Source organism: Lynx rufus, unplaced genomic scaffold, assembly GCF_022079265.1.
Source record: "Lynx rufus isolate CCGP_SWC_20201006 ecotype Redwood Valley unplaced genomic scaffold, mLynRuf1.p SCAF_1, whole genome shotgun sequence".
In the NCBI taxonomy this organism is placed as follows: Eukaryota; Metazoa; Chordata; class Mammalia; order Carnivora; family Felidae; genus Lynx; species Lynx rufus.
This window is the reverse complement of record NW_025814823.1, coordinates 95211510-95236443: the sequence shown is the minus strand read 5'-3', so window position 1 is coordinate 95236443 and position 24934 is coordinate 95211510.

Sequence of the window (24934 nt, the reverse complement as noted above, 5' to 3'; positions counted from 1 at the left end):
TTAGGTGGGTTAAGTGATATCCCAGCTTTGGCAGATACTGACAGTTAGGATGGCATTGGTGGCCACATTAACACAATTTTGTTCTTGCTCTGCCTTTCTCTGCCATCCGTGGTAAAAACCATGGGACCAGTCCTGGAGACGTGTTTCAGGATAAGGCAGTGAGTTCAACCCCTTCCTTTAGTTCTGTTGTACGACATGGTTCCAAATCAACAGCTGTACATCCTGTTTGGGCAGCGTTTTCTCCACCCCTACCCCAGAAATTAAGGTAAGGTATGCTACCTGGCAAATGAAGAAGAGAGCAAGGGTTAGTTCTAATTAGTTCTAATCAAAGCATTGGGTTTTGAATTCTCCTTGTCATTCTATCTGAAGGCCTTTATAAACCCAACAATCATCTATGACAGCCAGAATAAGAAGCCTTCTCATTCTCCTCCAGCCTTTCTATCGAATAGTCTTGGGCTGCTGATTGCTAAAATGCAGATCCTATGACAGTGTCTGTGCATGGAAATCACAAGCGTCTTCCAAGAGAAAACAATGAGTGCAAAGCTCAAGAAGCATTAAAAGGAAACTACCTGTATTTTCAGACCTCAAAGGAGTACATATCTTTGGAAGATAATGACATCTTGGACACAAAAATCACTACTTTACAATAGAAATCTCTAATATTCAATCTGCCTCTGTCAACATATGTTTAGGGCCAACGCATGCTGCTTATTTCATTAAATCACCATGAATCTGGGATTGGAATCGTTACACTATTACAGTGCTGTGCTTTCCTCTAAAGCATTATGTTCCCCTTAAGTGTTTACTTTCATTCTTTATTCCAGCCCTCTATCCTATTTCCCCTCTCTCTGGCAATTATCCATGACAGTAAGAATTGTCTGCTGGTGCCATTTTGTAATCCAGGAATACGGGAGCTCATACAAAAGTTTTACAGTTAACTTTGGGGAATGAGATCAAAGACTCCACCATAACACTCTATGATTGAACAATTATCTACAAAAAAAAAAAAAAACAAACCCACAAACGTAATAACTGTTACATGGAAGGCATAGCAAGTCAAAATTCCTCCATTTGTGCGTGGCTGCGATCCTCCTGACGTGTTATCCATCTAACAGCCATAACCTGCAGCCCAGAATAATACCTCTCCCAACTCCAAAACGTAGTAGATCCCAAGGGATTCCTCCGGAGTCACAGACATCCCCTCAGGGTGACATCCCAAGTCAGTGAAACTCAAGTTCCCAGTTAAGAGAAGTGACCACAGGTAAAAGTAATGTTCCAGAATTCATCTTTCAGGAACGGTAAATCTAGAACCTGTGTAATTAACATTTTGCAAATGTTTCCCTCAAGGAGAAAAAAAAATTAGATAAATGCTCCATAAATTTTCATAGCGAAAAAGGGCGACGTTCTGACTGCGGCCCACCCACCGCATAAACAACTGACAGAATGGGCACCATTGGCGAGCCCCTCTGAGGCTTGATTAAAGGCTCACTGCACTTTTGCTAAAAATCTCCGTGTTATCACACACTCTCTGGCAAACCCTGAACCCTGTCATTACCCTCGGCTCAACAACACTCAGAAACCTTGGTCCCCAGGGATGTTGCCATGTTTCACAAAGGGCCGCATTGTGTCTCTAATTCCTACTCTCCTCGCGGTTCATTTTATATGCTCTGCATGTGTGTTTGGATTTTCAGAACATGACTCATACCTTTTACATTCCTCTGCAACCCTACCAATGGAGAAAAGGAGTGATGGGTTGGCTGATTGGAAGTGAAAGAAGGTGTCCTTCTCTCCCTGGACAGTATGACTTTTTAAAGGATGCACTAAGTGACTTCCCGGCTCACCAAGATCAATGCGATGTGACATCTGAGAAGGGACAGGAGTAGTGGGTGTTCTCCTTATGTTATTTTTAGACAGCTCATCATTTCTTCCACTGACAGAAATAAAGCTTTTTTTCTCCCCCATCTTTCTCTCAATAGAATAACAGAGCAACATGGAATGAGTCTAGCTCCGTCAGCTCTCCCACACAATTGCATCTAACCGAAAGATTTCGCTAAGCCACCTATTTAGCGTCATAGTCAAAACACATTGAACATGATTCTGTTATCAGTGTTCGGCCCTGAGAGGCTGAAGAATTTTTAAGGAATATGCAAATTTTTCACACTTTTGTCAGGATGTGAAGACAATTTTTTCTCTGGATCCAGTTGGAAACCCTCTTCATTATTTGAAAGAGTGCCTTCTGGAAGAGGAGGAGCCTCGCCCAGGGAATTGGGGGTGGTGGAAGGACGCTGCCCTGCTTGAGACGAGGAAATGAAATCTGTTCTTTGGTTTCCTTGAGGGTAAGGGACAAGGGATGTGGGAAACGAGAAGGGTCAGGGAGAAGAGTCAGCTTTTGGAAAGAGGTTCTCAATCTCTCCTGGAAAGGAGTGGTCACTCAAGATGTGTCCGGAACGGAGTACTGTCTTCACTGTTGCCGAACAAACGGAGTCCCACCTGCACACCCAGTGCACTCTCCCCCATTCCTACACGATCGACCTCATGTTTGGGATGGAAAATGGGGACTGCTGGGATCAGAGAGGCTGAGTTTCTCTGTGCTGTCTCTCTAGGTCACACGGTAACAAGTCTGCCTGTTGGCCGCAGAAACCCCAAGACAGAAACGAGAAAAACCTTGTGTAACCATCAGAAACTTGTGTAACCATCAGAACTTGTAGAAATCTTGCAGAGACTTGGGGTGCTCAGAGACCCAGGTAATCTGACTCAGATCTATAAGAGCAGAGAGGTTCCAGCTACATCTGGATTACACTTTTCCCTTCTCGGTATTTACACATTTTTATATTTCGTAGGCGTATGTCCTGCACACATGTAGGTTTGGGTCTGTCCATGAATGTGTGTGTGAGAGAGAACATTTACAGCAGGATCTGACCCAAGACGGGGAGCTCACTGCTCTTTTCCATTCTTCTTTTTTCCCTAAGAGCGTGGTTAGTTTGAGACAAATCTGTTAAAAACTTGGGTGAAAACCCTGGGGCCTACAGAGAAAACTTGGCTTGTCATTGAACATTCCAATTGTCCTGGGGTGGAAGGCTCTGACATCATTGGAATCATAATGCTTTTTTGTTCTTTTATTCTTTGGACTTACGTCTTTTATACTTTTCAAAGGACTTTCATATCCTTTATGTCATCTCACACTGACGACATCCCTGCAGGGTGGAAGGACAGGTATTATTATAATAACTCAGCCACTCTTCCAACAACAGTCATCATTCATGACTGAGGCCCCAGAGCCCACAGCAGGAAAAGCAACGGAATCACTTTATGGCCTCCCGACCCCCACCCAGCAAGGTCCTCTGAGGCCGACTGTGTGACCAGGCTTCGCAAACGGCCGAAGGAAAGAGTCCCGATCAAAGGGCAGCCTGCCTGATGGTCAGATGCCAACAGCTCTGCCTGGTAGGAGCTGGGTGGGTTGGGGAGAGAGATGCTCTCCTGTACGATGACTTTTCTTCTTTTGAGTCTATTACAGCACGTGAGTTAGAGGCATGGGGTGGGGGTGGGGGGCTCGCCAGCGTGTTTGCTGCCTTCCTTCAGTCTGGGAGATAGAATGCAATGGGACAGGATGAGAAAGAACATTCCCTCTTTTTTCGTTTAGAGCTCTTTCTTTGGTAAAGCAGCAAGAAAGCAAAACTCTCTAGATTTCGAGGAAAGATGCATAATGTTCTTTTCTTTTGTCCTTTCCCAGCCGGTGACGAACATGCTTCTGTAGAGCAAATGGCTGGACTATTTCGTGGCCCCAGTGAGTCATTTTATGTTCTTCAGGAACTTCTGTGTTCACAGCATGAATTTAAAAACAATGCGCAGGGGACGCCTGGGCGGCTCAGCCGCTTGAGAGTCTGACCCTTGATTTCAGCTCAGGTCACGATCCCAGGGTTGTGGGATGGGTCCCCACGTTGGGCTCTGTACTCAGCTTGGAGCCCGCTCGAGATTCTCTTTCTTCGCCTCTGTCCCTCTCCCTCACTTGTGTGTGTGCGCTCGCTCTCTCTCTCTCTCAAAATAAAATAAAATAAACCATAAATAAATAAGTTAACTAATTGCAAAAATAAAAATGTGTAAAGTTATCAACCTAGTACCTGCTACACAGTAACAGTTCAGTAAGTGTCATCTGTTGCTATAATGATATGCATAATTATATATATACATATGTATGTGTGTGTGTGTGTGTATATATATATGTATATGTATATATGTGTATATGTATATATATATGTATATGTGTATATGTATATACACATATACATATATATATATATAAACTTTACTCTCTGCAACAGAGTAAAGGTTGGTATGTCTCTTGAAGCGGCGGGAGGTGCCACATAGTACTTCCGTGCCTAGGCGTGTCTAGATAAGGCTCATAATTTGAAATTGGCAAAACCTACCTGTCCAGGAACTGGGGTGAGCCCAGCCTGCATGGAGAGGCCACTGAGTGTAAGATTACCACCAGCTCTGCTGGACCCATTAACGCAGGGGGAGCACACCTGCAAGCAGACACCATTACTTGGCACTAACACGTGAAACCCTTCATTAGGGGCAGGGAAGCAGTGTGACCGACTCGAACAGGCCTATTCACATTTGTTGGATCATCCCCCACACAATTCCAAAGGCAAGAGCCTGCAGCCATTTTTAAATGTATCCATTTCACAGCCAAGCGAAAATGTTTCTGTACCAAGAATAATCTTACATTAAATTTCTCTTTTTTTTTTTTCAGCAGCCTAAATTTAACCAGGGGAATTCTTTTTTTAGACGCTATTCTATTCAACCTTTAAAAATGAAGGATCCGAATTTAATGTGAAATCTGCATTTCATCAAAGATGGGACACCGCGTCCTTGGCTTAATTATTCTTTGGAAATCGAACATCTTTACTACTGCATGCTTAACAGGTAGAAGGAAAAACAAACTGCAGACGATGTGATTCAGGCCTGAGGGACTGGAGGCACTGATTCCATCCACACTGATATTGCATGGGGAACCCCCTTTGCATTGATAATACTCACATGCTGAACTAGCACGCGGTATAATAGTCAGTGATAATGTCGCTCGATGTCTACCCTTAGAAAGAGAATTTAGAGCATGAATCAGTAGAATAACAACACTCCCCAATTACATGACACTTTGCTTTATAACCCCCCCCCCATAATATGGATCTCTCCATTTTATTCTTTTATTAGCCCCTGGAGGGGAGAGTCACCAGGGCTCAGGGAAGAGAGATTACTGTAGGTGGTGAAGTCAAGATTTGCATCTTACCCTTCTAGAGCACTTCTCTTTCCGTGGTGCAGCTTCCTGATGAACAGTGAGAGTTTTGTGAATGGGGGGGGAGGAGGTGTAGTAACTGTACCTCAGGAAACAGCTTCGTGAAAAAACAGAGGAAGAACTGAGGGATGAAAGTCAAACTCAGCCGGAGCCTTGATTATGCTTTTGAGGCCTCAGGGTGACCTGGGACAAGTGCCTTAAATATCCACTGCCTCTGGTTTTCATCTCGCAGGAGGGAATGTTAATTCTAGTTCTTTCCACCTCATCAAGTTTTTAAGTAAAGAAGGAGCTAATGAATATGAAACTGTTTTAAAACGTATTAACTCTTTTCAAAATGTAGGCACTGGGAGATGATTTTTGAAATAAAGTATATTGCTAGTTAACAGAAGCACTTGGATCAAATGAATGTACTCAAGGCCTAGGAGGTCCAGTCTACTCCTGGCCATTTAGATGCCTCCAGAAACCAGTGATGGAGCGGGCACCCGGTCTCTGTGCCGTTTCACTCGCATTTCCCTTTTGATGCTAAAAGGTAGAGATTTTCCTTGGGAAACTCCTCCCTCTGGATCCAGACAAGAAGGGAGCTTCATCAAGGAATCCACCCTCCCTGGGCACGGGCACCCTGCACAGAAATCGGAGATTGAGCAGAAGGTTATGGTACCTAAGAAGGGCTGGTGCCCATCAGCCTGCAGTGGAGGCTCAGAAGAGGCCTCCCTGCCTCCAGTCTTCCGACAGTTCCTTACTCCTCTGCCTGCCCTGCTTGGTTTCTCAGCCTTCCTTTTGATTCTGGAAATTCTCCCACACCCTTGTAGGAAATCCTATCCATGCCCTCTTAGGGGTTGTTTGACACCACTGAGTCTAAGAGGGGCTTGCCAGGTCACCATAGTTATCAGGACAGAAGATTTCTTGAAAGAGGGACTATTAGAACCCCATCAATGTGTAGACACGAACAACCTGTTCTTTGAGTTGGCCAGGGTTAGTCCCAGCAACTTGCAAAGAAAACACCCTAATGGTGAAAGCTGCAACACTAACAGATCGTTGCAGCCAGAGGAAGGAGGACAGAAGAGTGACGATCAAGAAAATCAAACCATTTGGTCACCTAGGAATCTATTGCGGAACAAAAGGCAGGCAAGTCAGGTAAAAGACCCGCTAATAAGTCTACAACCACCATTCTTGAAAAAGTCTCCTTTTTTCTTCCTTTGCCAAGTCCATAAAAGTTTAAAAGATCAAAATAAAAATATTACGGTTATGACAAAAATTAGTTTCAAACTAAATTACACTATATGTCTGTGTGTGTGTTCTAAAAAATTTTTTGTGTGGCCACGTAAAGAGTACTGTTTAGTGCTATTAGTTTTATAAGAAATGTACTAGTAACTCTGCTAAGGAAGTTGTCAACTTTTTGTTTTTTTAAACTTTTTTTTAAATGTTTATTTATTTTTGGCAGAGAGAGAGAGACACACACAGAGCATGAGTGGGGGAGGGGCAGAGAGAGAGGGAGACACAGAATCTGAAGTAGGCTCCACGCTCTGAGCTGCCAACACAGAGCCCGACACAGGGCTCGAACTCACAGACTGAGAGATCATGACCTGAGCCGAAGTCGGACGCTCAACTGACCAAGCCACCCAGGCACCCCAGTTGTCAACTTTTTGTATGAAAGTTAACTCTGAGGGCGCGTGGGTGGCTCAGTTGGGTAAGCGTCCGACTTCAGCTCAGGTCATGATCTCACGGGTCCTGAGTTCGAGCCCTGCATCGGACAGCTCGGGGCCTGGAGACTGCTTTGGATTCTGGGTCTCCCTCTCTCTGCCCCTTGCTCCACTTGCTCTCTCTCTCTCAAAAATACAATATTAAAAAAGGAAGGAAGGAAGGAAGGAAGGAAGGAAGGAAGGAAGGAAGGAAGGAAGGAAGGAAGGAAGTTAGTTAACTCTCTTCAAGACTCGGTTCTGCTAAAGTGTATTTGATGGTACGGGGTCATCACGGAATGAAATAGCAAGGAAGAACCGCTTTCCAAAACCTTCGAAATGTCCTGGAATCAGGTAAATAAATATCTAGAGATACTTCCACAAGACTGTTCAACAGCCAGAACATCAAACGTGAAAGGGAAATTCAACAGGTTCCCTGCACAATAAAATCACCACCCTCATTTAGTATCATGCTGTCTTCACACCTAAACATTGACATATTCCCCCTTTCAAGAAATCTTCTGTTCTGATAATTACTGCAACCTGGCAAGCCCCTCTTAGACTCAGTGGTGTAAAACAACCATTTTCTAATGTTCCCAAATTCCGTGGGTCGGGAATTTGGAGTGTAGCGAGGACGGCTTGACTCTGCTCCAGGATGTCTGATGATGCCCAAGCTGGGAAGCCATGGTCATGGGGGCGAGAATCGTGTGAAGGTGCCTTCCCTCACACGTCCACCGAGAATGCTGGCTGTCAGCCAGGACCTCAGCTGGGAATGTCAACCAGAGCATACATGAGTAGGCTTTCCATGTGGCCTGGGCTTTCTCGCAGCCTCAGGGCAACTGGACTTCTCACGTGTTGGCTCAGGACTTTTTCCATGATATCCCAGCCAACAGGGTGGGAACTCAATCTCATTTTCTGGGCTAGCCTCCGAAGTTACATGGCGCCATTTCTGCTGGGCCCAAATGAGTGACAAGCCCATTTAAGAGAAGAACACACCAAATTCCACTCTGAATGGGAAGAGTAACAAAGTCTCCTGATAAAAGACCAGGTGGGATGGGAGAGATTGTGTGGCCACCCTTGGAAGATACAATCTGTCACATCATCAGGGATCTCTTCATTCCAGCTAGAAATAAGCTCTCCTTCTGTAAATTCTCACAACGCTCTATTTTCGAACTGAGGCTTACAGATTTCCATCTTACACTGTAATTACCATGGAACATGGGCCATCTTCACCATTCGATGAGCTCCTAGGGTTTTCTTTCCTTTTTTTGGATCTTCACGGAACCTTACAGAGCTCCTGGCACTTAGGAAATGCTCAATAAGGTTTACTGAAGAAATGTGGGGTTTTTTTTTAACCAGTTTCAGATGGGACTACAGCTGACCCTTGAACAGCACAGCGTTGGGATGCCAAGCTCTGGCCCGATGCAGGTGAAAAATCACATAGAAATCCTGACTCCCCCAAAACTTTACTAATAGCTTTCAACTGACCAAAAGCCTTATAGATAACATAAAGCGTGGATCAATACATATCTTGCATGTGATATGTATTATATACTGAGATCTTACCAATAATTCCCAATTTTGTGTTACTTTTTAGAGTATTTCTAGGCTATGTGCTTCACCTGGGAGTTTTTCAAATTGTGGCAAAATCTCCCCCAAATTTCCCAATATATTTATTGAAAAACACCCGCGTGTAAGTGGACTCACACTGTGAGTTCAAGGGCCAACTGTATTAGCTACCTAGGAGACACAAGTGCTTTTGGAAAGAAGGGAGGGATGAAGGAAGGGAGAGCGGGAGGGAGGGAAAGGAGTGGGGGGAGGGGAAGACGATGCAAGGCAAACAGGCAGGCATAACTGTTTGAAGTGAATCGTTCATTCTCGAAACATTTACATTGCTGCATTTAAAATTTTTTCCAGAGGAGAAAAGATCCAGTTCTCCACCTTTCATGTACACAGATAAAGATCCCTAGGGAAAAACACACAATCACACTGACAGGTGTCATTTCAAACCCAGGACCGTGAACATCAAGGAGGCACTTGCGCTGTGCTTCCCTAACCCATTCGTGTCCCTCCCTTCCCTCACAGGTGTCTATTTCATACCTTCTCCTCTCGTCTCAACCTTCAACATCTTCTCCAACATCTTTGTTTTCGGTCAATGACCTCCTTCCTTCTGTGAACAACAAAATGATGCAAAGGGAGAGCTGCAGAGACCCCTCCCCTCTCATCGTCCAGCCGGGCCTCCATGCAGAGGCCCTCTGTCTTCCCACCGCTGCCATACATGGACCATCTGTGCCCCATTCCAAAGCCAGTCCCGCTGCTCTAATGCTGGACTCTAGTCCCACCTACCATGATGCTCCCAGAAGTCCCACCCCCGTCCCCCTGCACCAACAATGTCAGTCGTTGTGTCAATATGCTGGTATTTCTCCCTTCTTAAAAAGATATCTTTCTTCACCATGATTCACCAATGGCCCATTTGTTTTCTGTCCTTCATAAAAAAAAAAAAAGTAGTTGAAAGTTGTTTATACTTATTGTTTTATCTACATCTTCTCAAAGTGTCTCTTAAACTCACCCCAATCAGGTTTTCACCCCTACCACAAAATGTTCTTGTCAAGGTCACCCTTGGACCATCTCAGGACCAAATCCAATTTCCAATCCCCAGTCCCCATATTGCTTGATCCATCGGCAGCATCCGATGCATATCCGTAATTGACTTGGTTTCCAAAAGACTATATTTCCCCCTCCCCCCAACTACCTCCCCGACTCTCCTTCTGTATCTCCTTTCTTGGTTCCTTCTCCTCTTCTTTGCATTTAATGTTTGGAGCTCAAAGCTTAGACCTTGAATTCTTCTCCATCTCCCCTTGTTACCTTGTCCAGTTTCTAGTCGCAAAGCTTTAAATTACCATCTCTACATGGGAAAGAGCTCCCAGAATTTATCCCCGCCCACAACTCTTGTCCAAACTCCAGACTCAACATCTCTGCTTTAGATGTCTAGGAGGTAGCTTGTACTTAACGTGCCCAGTAGTGCTCGTGTAGTCTCTCCCACCTCAGTTGATGGTAAACTCAAATCTTGAAAATGCTTACACCAAAAACACTGCAGTCATTCTTGCCTTCTCTTACATTTTATATCCATTATATCGGGAAGTCCTGTATCCAGACTGTGACCACTTCTCTCCACTGTTTCAAGCTACTACCATCCCTTGGCTATTGGAATTGCCTCCTAACTGGTCTCCTTCCCCACCCCACCCCACCCCACCCCCAGCTCCTGCCTCCCTACTGTCTGTTAGCAACAGTGCAACCAACATGGTTAGTTAAAATATCAGTCATATCCTGTCTCTCCTCTGGTTAAAGCCCTGCAACACCTCCCCATTTCAATCAGAGGGAAAGCTAGAGTCTAAACAATGACCAACAAGCTACTACATGGCCCGACACCTGGTTACTTCTCTGACTTCACCTTTTATTGTTCCCCACCTCCTCCACTGGTCTTGTTCTTTACTTTGAATGTTCCAGGCATGATCCCACATTAGGTCTTTGCCTTGGCTCGTCCCTCTTTGTGGACTGCTCTTCTTTCGAATATGTGAATGGCTTATTCCCTTATTGCCTACAAATCTTTATTCAAATGCCATCTTTTTTGTGAGTCTACCCTGAACACTCATTTCAACCTTCAGTGACCTGCCCCTGGGCATTCCCAATCTCTCTTACCCTGCTCTGTTTCTTTGGTATCATTGATCATTGTCTAACAGACTATTTAATTTCCCCATTTATTATTTATCATGTCTACTGTTTGTTCTGTATCACTCCCTGCTAGAACATAAGCCTCAGAAGAGCAGAGCCTTTTGTCTGTTTTGTTCACGGACGTGTCGTGAGCCCCTAGAGTACTGCCTGGCACATAGTAGGTGCTCAATGAATAATTTTTGAAAGAATAGTGTGAAGACAAACATCTGTGCAGAAATGGAGTAGAAGAGGGGCACCTGGGTGGCTCAGTCACCCAGAGTGTCTGACTCTTGATTTGGGCTCAGGTCATGATCCCAGGGTCATGGGATTGAGCCCTGCATCAGGTTCTGCACTCTCTCTCTCTCTCCTTCTCCCTCTCCCTCTCCCCCCTCCCTTCCTCCCTCCCTCAAAAAAAAAAAAAAAAAAAAAGAAAAGAAAAGAAAAAGAGAGTAGAAGAGAACTTACATGGTGTGATTTTAGGGACATTGTGGCATTTCTTTTGTCCCAAAGTAGCTTGCCCAACACAATACCAAGGCGTGACCACACTTCCTTCTCTGGCTTACAAGTGCCACCTTTAGACTCAGTCATTATTAGTCCAGAATAGTGCAGTCAATAGCTAAAACACACACTCATTCTGATGTGTTGGTAGGAGCTCATAGCAAAGTTGGGATGGGATTGGCAAAGAGGTGAGGGAGATAAGAGACAGGGTGTTGAAGTCAAAGGGCATTGGACTGCAGTGTTTCGCCGGCTCAGTCCAGAGAGCACACGACTCTTAATCTCAGGGTTGTTAAGTCTGATGCCCACATCAGGTGTAGAGATTACTTAAAAATAAAATCTAATAAAAAAGGGGGGGGTACTGGACTTTGGAAGGGTTCTATAATCTCCTTTCCTCACCTGAAAAACTGAAGAGGTGGATTGTGATCACTGTGTTTCCTCCATTCAGTGAAGTACAATAAAAAGCCATCTTATTGGAAGTCAGACAGCTAGACTCAAATTCTAGCTTTCTCACTCAGAAGCCTGAGAACACCACCTAACTTCCCTGTCCACCCTGACCAATGAGCAACATGAAGGCTCCCAGACCATGAAAGACAATGCCCGGGGTGTGTCCTCAGAAACAGAAGTTAAAGGATTTCAGAGGCACTGAAAGATAAACATGGCTGCCTCCATCATTAAGCCTTGCTCTGTAGTCTACATATGGCCAAGACAAACATAGTCTCCCCGGTCTTTAAAACATCGTAGCGTTACAAAGAGGACATGTGACATGGAAAGGGGCTAAGACGCTCTTACCTTGTCATCCATTTATTAACTGTGACTATGATGAAAACCTAGAGGGAAACATGTCCTTATGGTAGACCCTGGGGCCCAGGACTATAACTTTAAGTCAAAGGAGACTCAGAGGCGGTACTGTAAAACCCAGCCAGGCCAATCCCCTGGGGTCCTTTTAAGGAACACAGGCATCAGAACCATGTGTCCTCGGCCCTACGGCACAAGTCAAAACAAGTCAGCTCAACAAGACTTTCATTTAGAGCTAATTCACCCTCTCCTGTAAATAAGGTCTAAGGTAGTCACAAACTGGCTAATGTAGTTTGTTCATATTCTTCCAAAATTTTTCAAGGACTAGATCACTTTCAGAGTGGCTACAGTCAAATGGTACCCAACAAACGTCCCCTCTCATGCTCTTCCCCACACTCCCTTCCTGCCTCCCTCCGTGCCTCCAAGAACTGGCGTGAAAACCATCATGGCATTATGTGTAGAATCAAGAAATTAAGGCGGTGTTAACAAAAAGAAGCCAGACACCACAAACTGCATCCTGTGTGATTGCCATTTATACGAAGTTCAAAACTCAGCGAAACTAATGTAGGAGGTGAGAGGTCAAGGTCATAGCTCAGTTAGTGGTGGCTGCTATTATAAGCACCTGCTAGGGAGTTTCTAGAGTGCTGGTAATGTTCTCCCTCTTCATCTGGGTGATAGTCACATTATAATATACTTTTCCATAGGTTCATTCTACTTCATGTAAAAAACAAACTGGGAAGTGTTTTTGAGGGAAACAGCCTCCTTCATATTACCAGTGAGCCCACAGTTCAATCACACTACAGTGAATATGGTGTCTGTTCTGTTCCAAAATTAAGTATATGGCCTACAGAAAAAAAACGTCACAAAAATTAGTAAAAAATCTATCATACCATCACGTACTTGAAAATCAGCATGGGGGCACCTGGGTAGGTCAGGTGGCTGAGCATTCGACTTCGGCTCAGGTCACCATCTCATGGGTCATGACTTGGAGCCCCACGTCGGGCTCACTGCTGTCAGTACAGAGCTTGCTTTGGGTCCTCTTTCCCCCTTTCTCTGCCCCTCCCCTGCTTATGCTCTCTCTCTCTCAAAAAATCAATCGAACATTTAAATAAAATAATGTAAAGCAAAAAATAAAAAAGATCAGCTTGGAGGTCTATAATATTCTAGTATCAAATTATTCATGTCTCAAATAGAAAATCTCCAATGTTCATATTTATTTTTAAATTTTGTTTTTTTGTTTTAGAGACAGCATGAGCAGGGAAAAGGGGCAGAGGGAGAGAGAGACTTAAGCAGGCTCCACACCCAGGGTGGAGGCTGACATGTGGCTCAATCCCACAACTCTGATCATGACCTGAGCCAAAATCCAGAGCGGGACATTCAACCAACTGAGCCACCCAGATGCCCCACAAATGTCCACATTAAGGTGGCAGCTACTGCCTACTAAAATACTGACTATATGCAATGCAGGCATTCAATCAGCATTTGAAAGTTTTGGCAAAGCCAAAGCACAGCCTGAGAACAAAGGAGAAACTGAATTCTAATAGATGTTCTGAGATGTGTTGCTGAAAAATCCCATACTATAATACTTCAACAAAAACTGTGGTATGGAGGGGTACCTGGATGACTTAGTAGGTTAAGTGTCCCACTCTTGACTTCGGCTCAGGTCATGATCTCATGGTTCCTGGGGTTGGAGCCCCATGACAGCATGGAGCCTCCTTGGGATTCTGCCTCCCTCTCTCTCTGCCCCTCCCCTGCTTTCTCTCTCTCTTTCTCTCTCTCTCTCTCTCACAAAATAAATAAAATGAAGATTTAAAAAAATTGTGATATGGAAACTCTCCTCCCTGCCCAGATTCTGAACCAGTGAGTATGGAGAGATGCCTCTGGTGGAAGAGAAGAGAGCTTCTCCAGGAGAAAGAAGGAAGGAAGGAGAAACTCACCAAACAGGTAATTTCACAGCATCTTCTATTCCCCGGGGGAAGGAATGAGCCAAGGCCAAGAAGGCAGCACTGATGCTCTTCTAGTCTCGTGGAAGGAAGCATAGTGGGGCCCAAACTCCCTCACTTACAGATACCAAGATTTGATTAGTAAGTTAAAAGGTGCCTTTCAATGAGGTGGCTGTTGCTAAAAGGACATTCCACAGATCAGTCTTCCACAGAGGTGGGTGCCGGCCCCAGTGCTGCTTTTTCCTATCTTTCCCCAAATGTTTTAAGGGGACCATCCTGGGAGGGCACCTGGGTGTCTCAGTCGGTGAAGCGTCCGACTCTTGATTTCAGCTCAGGTCATGATCTCAGGGTTCTTGGGTTTGAGCCCCGCGCCGGGCTCTGCACTAACAGTGTGGAGCCTGCTCGGGATTCTCTCTCTCCCTCTCTCTGCCCCTCCCCCGCTCCCCCTCTTGTGCTCACTCTCTCTCTCAAAATAAATAAAATTAAAAAAAAAAGAAAAGGGGAACCATCCTGGAGTGCATGAGGGGTGCCCTCGTGGAATCCGGAGAGACGAACTCTGTGCTGGGCAGAGCTGGGTGACAGGTTTACGACAGCAGGAACTCGGGGGCCAGAACAAAGGAGAGGCAGTGTGATAAGGAGCCAGACCTGCCTGGGCTCGGGGACCTGCCTGCTCAAGTACCTGGAGCTCCACCAGCCCAGGCAGGGAGCGTAAACTCTGTGTGTCTCAGGCTCCTCACCAGCAAAACAGGATAAACACAACCATCTCATGGGTTTATCATCAAGTTTAAATGACCGTATGTACACAAAGCACTTAAAACACCTGGCACACAGAAAATGTTATACAATTTTGGCTGTTATTCATATCATTGCACTAAATAATAATGTAATATAAAAGGCAGGACACATTTGGAAGCCTGGAAATATACATGCTTTGGTTGTTTTGATTTGCTTTTCTAACCGATCAAGGGAGAAAGTTAATAGGGATGCCCAGATGTATTAGTTGAACCATGTAAAACAGGTGATTTGGGGCCAATTGTGTTGTTGTTGTTGTTGTTGTTGTTGTTGTTGTTTGCCTATGCAACAGCACTTTCATGTGATTTGAACTATTATCAAGAGGGGGGATATGAATGTGGGGTTTTTCCTGTTTTTTGAACTGTCTGGGCCCCTCTTGAACCTAAGGCCAAGAAGTGCTTATGGATTTGCAGTCCCAGGGCTCAGCCATTAAGCATCCTCTACCCTCAGATGCCGCTGGCAAAGGTGTGCAGCCGGCCACAGTCACACTGGGAGACCCTTTCTTCTCGCCTGAACTTTTAGGTGGGCAGGGAGGCGGAGAGGGCCCGAAGGCATCCATGGTTTTACCCCAACTATTTCACGGGGCTCTTCAAGTCTATACGCTCTTCAGACTGAAAAAAAAAAGTGACGTGACCTCCTTCTGCTGCAAGTCCCAACCCGAGGCTGAGGATGCCAGCCTGGTCTTCCTACAGTGTACGGACCCAGCCTGTTTCACAGTGCAGTTATTTTTTCACTTGATCCATGAGGGTATAAAATAATGATGAAATCTTCCTCGCCTATCCTCAATAACTGACCCCTTTCCCTAAAATAAATACTCTTAAAGGTTTTTTTTTTTTTAGGTATTTAGCCTAAAGAAGTTATGTTTTTACCTGTATTTTTTTTTTAAGTTTACTTATTTATTTTGAGAGCGAGACAGAGAGAGAGAGAGAGAGCTAGGAGGGGAGGGGCAGAGAGAGAGGGAGAGACAGAATCCCAAGCAGGCTCTGTGCTGTCAGCACAAAACCCAACGCTAGGCTCGAACTCACAAACTGTGAAATCATGACCTGAGCTGAGATCAAGAATCAGATGCTTACCCGGCTGAGCCACCCAGGTGCCCCAATATTTCTTTTTTTTTTTAAAAATCTACCCAGGGGCGCCTGGGTGGCGCAGTCGGTTAAGCGTCCGGCTTCAGCCAGGTCACGATCTTGCGGTCCGTGAGTTCGAGCCCCGCGTCAGGCTCTGGGCTGATGGCTCGGAGCCTGGAGCCTGTTTCCGATTCTGTGTCTCCCTCTCTCTCTGCCCCTCCCCCGTTCATGCTCTCTCTCTGTCCCAAAAATAAATAAACGTTGAAAAAAAAAATTTAAAAAATCTACCCAAATGATGGGATCTTCCATGCATGCTGCTTTTCTTTCTCTTTCTTTTTCTTTCTTTCTTTCTTTCTTTCTTTCTTTCTTTCTTTCTTTCTTTCTTTCTTTCTTTCTTTCTTTCTTTCTCTTCCCTTCCTTCCTTCCTTCCTTCCTTCCTTCCTTCCTTCCTTCCTTTCCTCTCTGTCTCTGTCTCTCTCTCTGTCTCTTTCTTTCTTTCCTTTACAACCTACTTAGAAATCTATTCACTACGTACATACAGGAGACCATCCCGGAGTCCACGAGGAGCCCCCAAGGAGTCCTAAAGGTCTGTTGGGGCAATGGTCAGTCATGTTGTAACACTACTAACAGTCCTATCTTAAAGTAGCTAGAAGGCTCAGAGGCTAGAGAAGTCTACCTGTGGAAAATTCTGCATAGATGTTGCCCCCAATTTTTTAAAACAGTATTTTTTCCCCATGACCTTCCATGTTCCTCCCAGTTTTTTGCTATTTAAAATGTTGATACGCTATTATCTTTGGCTCAGAGATGCACCATTTTTCGGACAATCTGCTCCCCTGCAGGACACTCCAGTTATTAGGAAATGTGTCCTTGATTTGATATAATATCCAACACTTTTTGAGTTCAAAGTATTGGTCATCAATTATAACTTTAGAGTCAGAGAGACAAAGAAGCATGCGGAATAATGCACTCTCAAGTTTATAAGTCAATGCCAGTTAAGTATTGCACATGTATCCCTGGCAGGCTTGACACATTTAACAAATAAAAATACAGGACACCCCGATGGATTTAAATCTCAGATAAGTAATGAATACCGTTTTTGGCATGAGTTTGTCCCATGCAATATCTGGGGCATAATTATACTTAATAAATATTAATTGTTTATCTTAAATGCAAATATAACTGATGCCCTGTATTTACCCGGCAAGTATGTACCCTTGGGTTTCTTCTTTCAGCTACAAAGGTCCAGTTCCTGTGACCATTTTCCATACAATTTTATTCCCAGATCCTCTAGCATTGGGACATCTATTTGTTAAAATTTTTAAGAACTGGGATATATTTTAAAATTGGGACATCTAGGGGCATCTGGGTGGCGCAGTCGGTTAAGCGTCCGACTTCAGCCAGGTCACGATCTCGCGGTCCGTGAGTTCGAGCCCCGCGTCAGGCTCTGGGCTGATGGCTCAGAGCCTGGAGCCTGTTTCTGATTCTGTGTCTCCCTCTCTCTCTGCCCCTCCCCCGTTCATGCTCTGTCTCTCTCTGTCCCAAAAATAAATAAACGCTGAAAAAAAAAATTTTAAAAAAAATTGGGACATCTAAATTAAAAAAAAATTTTTGTTTATTTTTTCAAGTTTATTTATTTATTTTGAGAGCAAGAGAGAGAAAGCATGAGCAGGGGAGGGGCAAAGAGAGGAAGAGAGAAAGAATCCCAAGCAGGCTCCATACCATCACCACAGAGACTGAGGTGGGGCTTGAACCCAAGAACCATGAGATCATGACCTGAGCCAAAACCAAGAGTCAGACACTTAACCTACCGAGCCACCCAGGTGCCCCACAGTGTGCACTTTCCTTAATGCAAACCCTAGACTTTCATAATGTCACCCATCCTTGAAGTTACTTTCCTCCATATATATTTTTTGTAACTTTGTCAAATTGTTGGATTATCTTTGAGGCTTTTATAGGAGCCAAAGGAAGCAGGTTTCCATAAAACGGACACTCTTACCGCTGCTCAATTATTCATTTGCCTGATCGTGGGAGCTGGGGCGTGGGCAATGGATCCATTTGTTTTGACACTTCGACTACCAGTTTGGATGGGCCGCGCTGGTTGTTGATGACAGTAAACAGAAACAGTTCAGAGTAGGTAGATTGGGCTCCCAATTTTAAGCCACAAAGCCAGGGGATTAAGAGAGGGAAGAATGGGGAGCAAAGGGGAAGGCAGAAGTCATAAAGGAAAGTGGAAAGAAAAGGCACGGGAGAGGACTCATTACTCTTATCCCTGCTCCTGAGTCCCTAACCCAGGTCATTTCTTCCTTTCTTTTTTGTTTTCTAATGTTTTATGTTTTGAGAGATCGTGCACATGAGCTAGCACAGGGGAGAGGCAGAGAGAGAGAGAGACAGAGAGAGAGAGAGACAGCAGATCCGAGGTGGGCTCTGTGCTGTCGGTGCAGAGCCCAACGTGGGGACTCAAACTCACTGTGATATCACAACCTAAGCCAATGTCTGATGCTTAACCAACTGAGCCACCCAGGTGCCCCTAACCCAGGTCATCTCTATCAGGGAATCATTTTCCTAAATAGCCCTGATAAAATAGAATTCTAGTAACTGCAACTTCTTCTCCACTCAACAATGCCTCCTGAAGATAATTCCACGTCCGCACTCACAGACGCACCTCACTGTTTTCACTACTGCATACAGCGTCACTGTATAAATAGACGACAATTTATGTAGACCGCCATCAAGGTGTTTAGCTTTATTGCCATTATAAACAATGCCGCGAGACATATCCTGGTTCAGTCATTCTCCTGCACATTCAATGGGTTTTCGTAAGTGTAACTTCTGAAAAGTAGAATTTCCAGGCCAAAGAAAATGAACTTTAATTTAAATAGATACTGCCAATTTGGAAAAGGTCTGGAAGGTAATGGTCTGTCTTCCGGGGAGGGGACTGGTGTGACAGTCAAAAGGAATTTTAGCCTTATCTGGAATGTTTGAATTATTTTTTCAAGAACGAGAATGAATTCACTTATTAATTATGTAATGAGAAATAATTTTTAGAAAAGAGATTTTAGACACAGAATACATCAATGGCTTAAATAACCTTGAGAATGAAAGAGATCCAATCAACCTGCCTGGACTCTAAGGGCCCAGGTGATAACAGAGGTGATAACAGCTGTCCTACTGAAAGGAGCTCAGGCTTGCTAGATGCTTCTCCCCCGCCCCACATCACATACCATATACACAACACACACCATGCCCGCATCATACATGCCCCCCACATCACATACCACATACATCACACACACATACACACACACACACACACACACACACACACACACTACACGTATACCACAGACCAACCCCCATGCCTCCACACACACCACACATCACACATCCTACCCACACGAACATACACCACACATACACCTCACAAACATACCACACAAACACACTGTCTGAAAGGCATCCTTGCGTGACCCAAACCTGGTACAAGTTGTGCTCGACGGAGTTAGGGTTTCTGAAGGAGAAACCAGTGAGTAGCTTCCCCTGAGGAATGAAACGGGATTAAATCCCGTGAATTTAAACACAGAATTAACGTAGAGGCCAAAATATCTTTATCAAGCTGATTCTGTAGGTTTAAGGATATGGTTTCCATCTGAGAGTGGGTGCTCGTACTAACACGGAATTTAGAACCGTAGAACAGGCCAGACACCCCTACCAGTCAGGCCTCCCCTGGGTCCCTGCTCCCATCAGTGAGGGTCCCAGCAGGATTCAGAAGACACTCTCAAATTAGGATAATTCAGGGAGAGTGCGTCAAAAGTATGGCGGGCGAAAGTGCTCTGAGGTGAAGTTGGTGCCGTCGGGAAAAAGCTCTAAGACAGAGATCAGCAGGCAGGAAGTCCACTGGGAAGCATTCACAAGCCCCACACGTGCGAGGGAGTAACAGAGACGGAAGAAGCAGAGGGAGGGGTTGAAAGGCCGGGACGTGGCAATTGAAGGCTTCAATTGATCCAAGGACTGGGATGAGCCTTCCCAGATGTCCTGCTCGCTGCAAGCGAGATGGGCCATTACGCTGACCCCATGCTGGACGGGGGCTGCCTCTGGGGAGCGGGCTGTGACCTGGGGGGAGAGTGACCTTGGCTCTCTTTAGCGGAAGGCAGCTGCCGGAGAGGGCCTCGGCTGAGAGGCCCGGGTCACCGAGTCACGAATGTTCTCTGAAGCTGCGGGGATGGTCTCCTCTGTCCAAAAGGGGGATCTGGCAGCTCAGCCCTGGGCCACGTGAATCCACGTTCTTCAAAGGGAAGATCTGGGAACAGCTCCTCCTGGATTCTGGCTGGCCTGTTTTTCTGGGTAAATTTCCTCTTAAGGAAGGCTAGTAACATGAAATACGGCTGTCGTCGGGGCAGCTGGTCTCAAGGTCACCGATACACATCATCTCTCCACTCTGCGATTGCTTTAGATGCGTCTCGCTCTCAGCTCGCACCGTTGTGGGTCTAAGGGGTTGACCTGGTGGGCTCACCCTGACCTTCATCAATGACATGCTCTGAGCCCGTGGTCACCATGCCCTTCTCAGGCTGTGGCCACTGCCTTTGTCTATTTATTGTTAAAAATGAGTTAAGGGTGGGGCGCCTGGGCGGCTCAGTGAGTTAAGCAAAGGACTCTTGACTTCAGCTTGGGTCATGATCTCATGGTTCGTGGGATCAAGCCCCTCGTGGGCTCTGTCGCTGTCTCTTAAAATAAATACACTTTTAAAAGAATGGGTAAGGGAGTTCCAAGAGACACCCCAGGATGTGACAGTAGCCCTACCTCCTCCTGATCATCCCAGTCTTTTACCCCTGCTTGGATGGAGATTATTTCCCTTGCTTGGAAGACTCTGGCACAAAGGTCAGTCAGCAGATAGGGCTTAAAGCTTAATGTGACACCTGCTGAGTTTCCTGATGGAAATGTTCTCCTTCTGGAAAGTGAGGTATCTAAACCCAGAAAGCCGTGAAGTGCAGTAACGCGAAGCAACACTGCCCTAAGTGGGTCACTGGGAATGATACCAGCAAAGCCACACCTCCTTGGTTTCCAGACTCACACTTGCTACCTACTGGTGACACAGCCCCATATCATGGTGGTTGATGTAGGGTGCATTCAGTGTCCTGAGGACGGGGCCCATCCTCATAGCATATCATCTCTAAGCTGAATCCTCAGTGGCTGTTAAGAAGCTGTTTCATTGAAGCCAGCAACTTCTGAGTGACACAGTAGGTGACCAGGCCAGTGGATCCCACGGTCATGCGCCCACTGCCACACCTCTATGTCTACAATTGAGTCTCTCAGTCCAATGACGTGGGATCCTGTGTCAGTGAATTGAGCGCTCTACAAGCCCTTTGATAGTCATGCTGGCGGATGCCTCCAGGCAGAAAAAGCAATCCTATGTCCGGTGTCCATGTTAATTCAGTCAACATGACTTGCTGCTCCTTCAAGATGGCAGCAGTTGAATGTAATCACTTACCGACAAGTCTCCACAGAGAATGATGCCAAGTTAGCAGCTCATTATTGGTCTCTATCCCTAGAATGTTGGGCAGATCACCCGTGGTGAGAGGAAACCCATGCTGTTAGAAACCCATGCATAGCTTTCATCCCTGCCACCATGGCACGAAGCCCCTTTGGCCAGTATTGGAGTGTCCAAGGATTGACATCACTGGCCAAGGCATTTTCTCAACTTGGTTGTTTAGTGTCTCCTCCATGGTGAATGGATGCTCTCTGTTGAGCATTCACGTTTAATCGGAAGTTTGCAACATATCATGCTCCCTCCCATAGATGCTTCCATATCCTTCTTCCCCAGACTTCTTTGTCACGTCTCCTCCAATCTTTCTCCCTCTGGATCACCCTCATCAAGCAGACAAGCCCTTGATTACTGACCATGAGCCCATATTTATTGTTCCTTTGGCTACTTGTCTCTCAACACAGAGTGGCTAATCTCCCAAATCCCTGTTGAGAGGATTTCTCTTCACTCTTTCAAGCAGCCCCTGAACGGAGCTACAGGACAGCAGCCTACTGTCAGCTTACAACAAATACTAAGAGCCAACTCATCTGAAAACTCTCTTTGGCCTTTTACCTCTTTCCTCAGTTGGTCACAGGGGACCTTGTTGGGGGAGGTCATGGAGAGGACATGGCTGCTGGTTGAGCCATGAGCTGGACCCAGGCAACTGAAGGATCCTCACCCCCACCCCCTGTCCATGGAGTGTATGTTCTGCCCATTTATTCTGCCCATTTGTTTTATTGTGTAAAATAATAAAATAGGGAGCCTGGGTGGCTCAGTCGGTTGAGCGTCCAACTCTTGCCTCAGGTCGTGATCTCATAGTTCATGAGCTCTGTGTGGAGCCTGCTTGGGATTCTCTCCCTCTCTCACTCAAAATCAATAAATAAACTAAAAGAAAAGAAAAGAAAGAAAAGAAAAGAAAAGAAAAGAAAAGAAAAGAAAAGAAAAGAAAAGAAAAGAAAGAAAAGAAAAGAAAAGAAAAGAAAAGAAAAGAAAAGAAAAGAAAAAAGGAAAGGAAAGGAAAGGAAAGGAAAGGAAAGGAAAGGAAAGGAACGAAACGAAAAGGCTGTAAAATAGAAGCCATTTAGTTAATTTTTTGAAAGAGAGGAGTGGAATTCATTCTATTATCTTACAAACAAGGCGCTCCCTTCCACCCCATCCCAGGGACACTAACAACAAAATCACCTAATAACAATCAGCAGCCTCGCTGCATCAGAGGAAGTGAGATTCTCACCTATTTTGGCTGCCAGTCCTTAGGAGGAAAAGCCTAACAGGACAGGCTGAAATTCACTCGCAGGCAGGGGAGGGCTCTCGTCTGGGAATTACGTAATCCCCCCGCAGGGCAAACAGCCAGAAGCCAAATCTGGCAACTCACCAGGGCTTGCTGATTTCTTCGCCTGTCTGTTTGGCCCTTTGGCACACTGCTTTTGTTTTGGTTTGGGATGTTGTGAGTGATGTTTTGAGCGGTGTGAGTATTCTCAGGTCTGCCCCTTCCCTTACTGGGGGAGAAGAAGAGAGCTTCCTTTGTTTGTGAAGCTCAGTAATGATCTAGTTCTTTCTACCGCAGAAGGTGTCAGAGAGTTCAGGGGTTCAAATTTTAATCTTGCACCACTGCGGGTCCTTCTGATGAATTTGTGCTTTAATTTTTCATGCAGGTCTCAGCACCAGACATCATATAAATAAATGAATGCATAAATAAAATTCATGAGGCCGGCCCAGGGATTTGAGGCTGGGAAGCCTTGCTGAGTTCCAGGGACGAGTTTTAACATCAGAGCTTCCTCATCTTATTATTCTTACCTACGCAAAACTCCATAATGAAGGAACAAAGTAGGTCAGCCCCAGCTGTACTGAAGGAGGACAAGGTGAAAGAATTATCAAAGAAATGCAAAAGCCTGGCGTGGCCATCAGGAGTGCACACTTCTGTAGTGTTTTCTGGTTTTTTTCTTTCAGTGATGATTGACTTCTCCACTGTCATCAAAGCAGCAGTCATAAATCTGGATTCCTAACAAGGTTTGTGTGGAAAAGAGCAGTGGGTATTCATGACAACTAAAAGCGCTGGGAACCTGTGTGATGTTATTCTTGTGTCTTGGGGTTTTGTTTTCCTGTGTAAAATAATAAAACAACTTCAGTTTCCTCTGACCTCCCGAAAGCTGCTTTCTACGCTTCCTGAAAGCGAAATCCACGTTTGGCTGGACTTTTCCTTGGGATTACCTGCATTCAAATAGCTCTACCAGTCTGCAAACTTTTTGTTCTGCAAAGATGTAAACAAAAACAAAAACAAAGGTTTTTGGCAATTTGCCATCCTAAAAAGGAGCTAAAGTCAAATCCCACTTTAAAGAAAAGTGGGATTCAGGGGCGCCTGGGTGGCTCAGTCAGCATCTGACTTTGGCTCAGGTCATGATCTCATGGTTCATGACTTTGAGTCCTGCTTAGGGCTCTGACAGCTTTGAGCCTGGAGCCTACAGATTCTGTGTCTCCCTCTCTCTCTGCCCCTCCTGTGCTCACGCTCGCTCTCTTTCTTTCTCAAAAATAAACATTAAAAAAAATTTTTTTTAAGAAAAAGTGGGATTTGAAAGACAAACGTAATGAATGAAGACATAAGAAATCATGGACTATGGGTTTTACTTTTCAGAGGGTTTCCTCCAAGAGAGGTCCCCCGTTAGAAAACATTTGCTGAATATTGAGGCGCCTGGGCATCTTGGTCGGTTAAGCGTCTGACTCTTGATTTCAGCTCAGGTCATGATCTCATGGCTTGTGGGTTCAAGCCCTGCGTCGGGTTCTGCACTGAACGGTGTGGACCCTGCTTGGGATTCTCTCTCTCCCTCCCTCTCTGTCCTTGCCCTGGGCACATGTGCACCCGCACACACATGCATCCGCGCGCGCACACACACACATACACACACACTGCCTCCCTCGCTCTCAAAAATAAATACTAAAAAAGAAAGAAAACATTTATCACACAGATACAGTCTTAGCAGAAGGACGCACAAGGTCCAAATCAGCCCTTCCTGAAGGCAGGAAGCACTGTTTTCTCTGGTTCTGAAGAGACGCAGGTAAAGCCAGGAGCCTTGCACCTGAAATGCACCTGACTAATAAGTGTAAATTCCCTCCTCACTTACCTCCTTTCCTACCTCCATTTGGAGGGCCACCTGATGAGGAAACCAGCCTCTACACTCATGCCCGAGAAACCTGAACCCCACAAACCCCTTCTGCCAAGGGCCTGGGAAATCATGTCCTCCTGTTTGGTACGTACCTGACAGGCAGGGTGACCTGAGAGTTTTATCCCCCAAAGAGAAGACACCTGCTTTCTTCCTTTTCCCTCCACCTCCCCATCCCCAACCTGCTCCCTGGAAGCATCTCTGTCATCTGACATAATACCATGTCCTTATAATACTAGCGTCCTTATCGTTAACACCCCTGCAAGATCCTTTTCTCCTCTTGATGTCAATTTAGAAAGAAAAAGATCCTCAAAGGGGAAAGGTGAGAAGTGGGGCAGGTGATGTGAGAGCAGCAGAATATCCCCTCTCACCAGGCTGCTGTCCTCAGGCCATACACACACACACACACACACACACACACACACACACACACACCGTGAGCCCCCTCCTGTGCCTCAAGCTGCAGAGGTTAAGATGCACATCCTT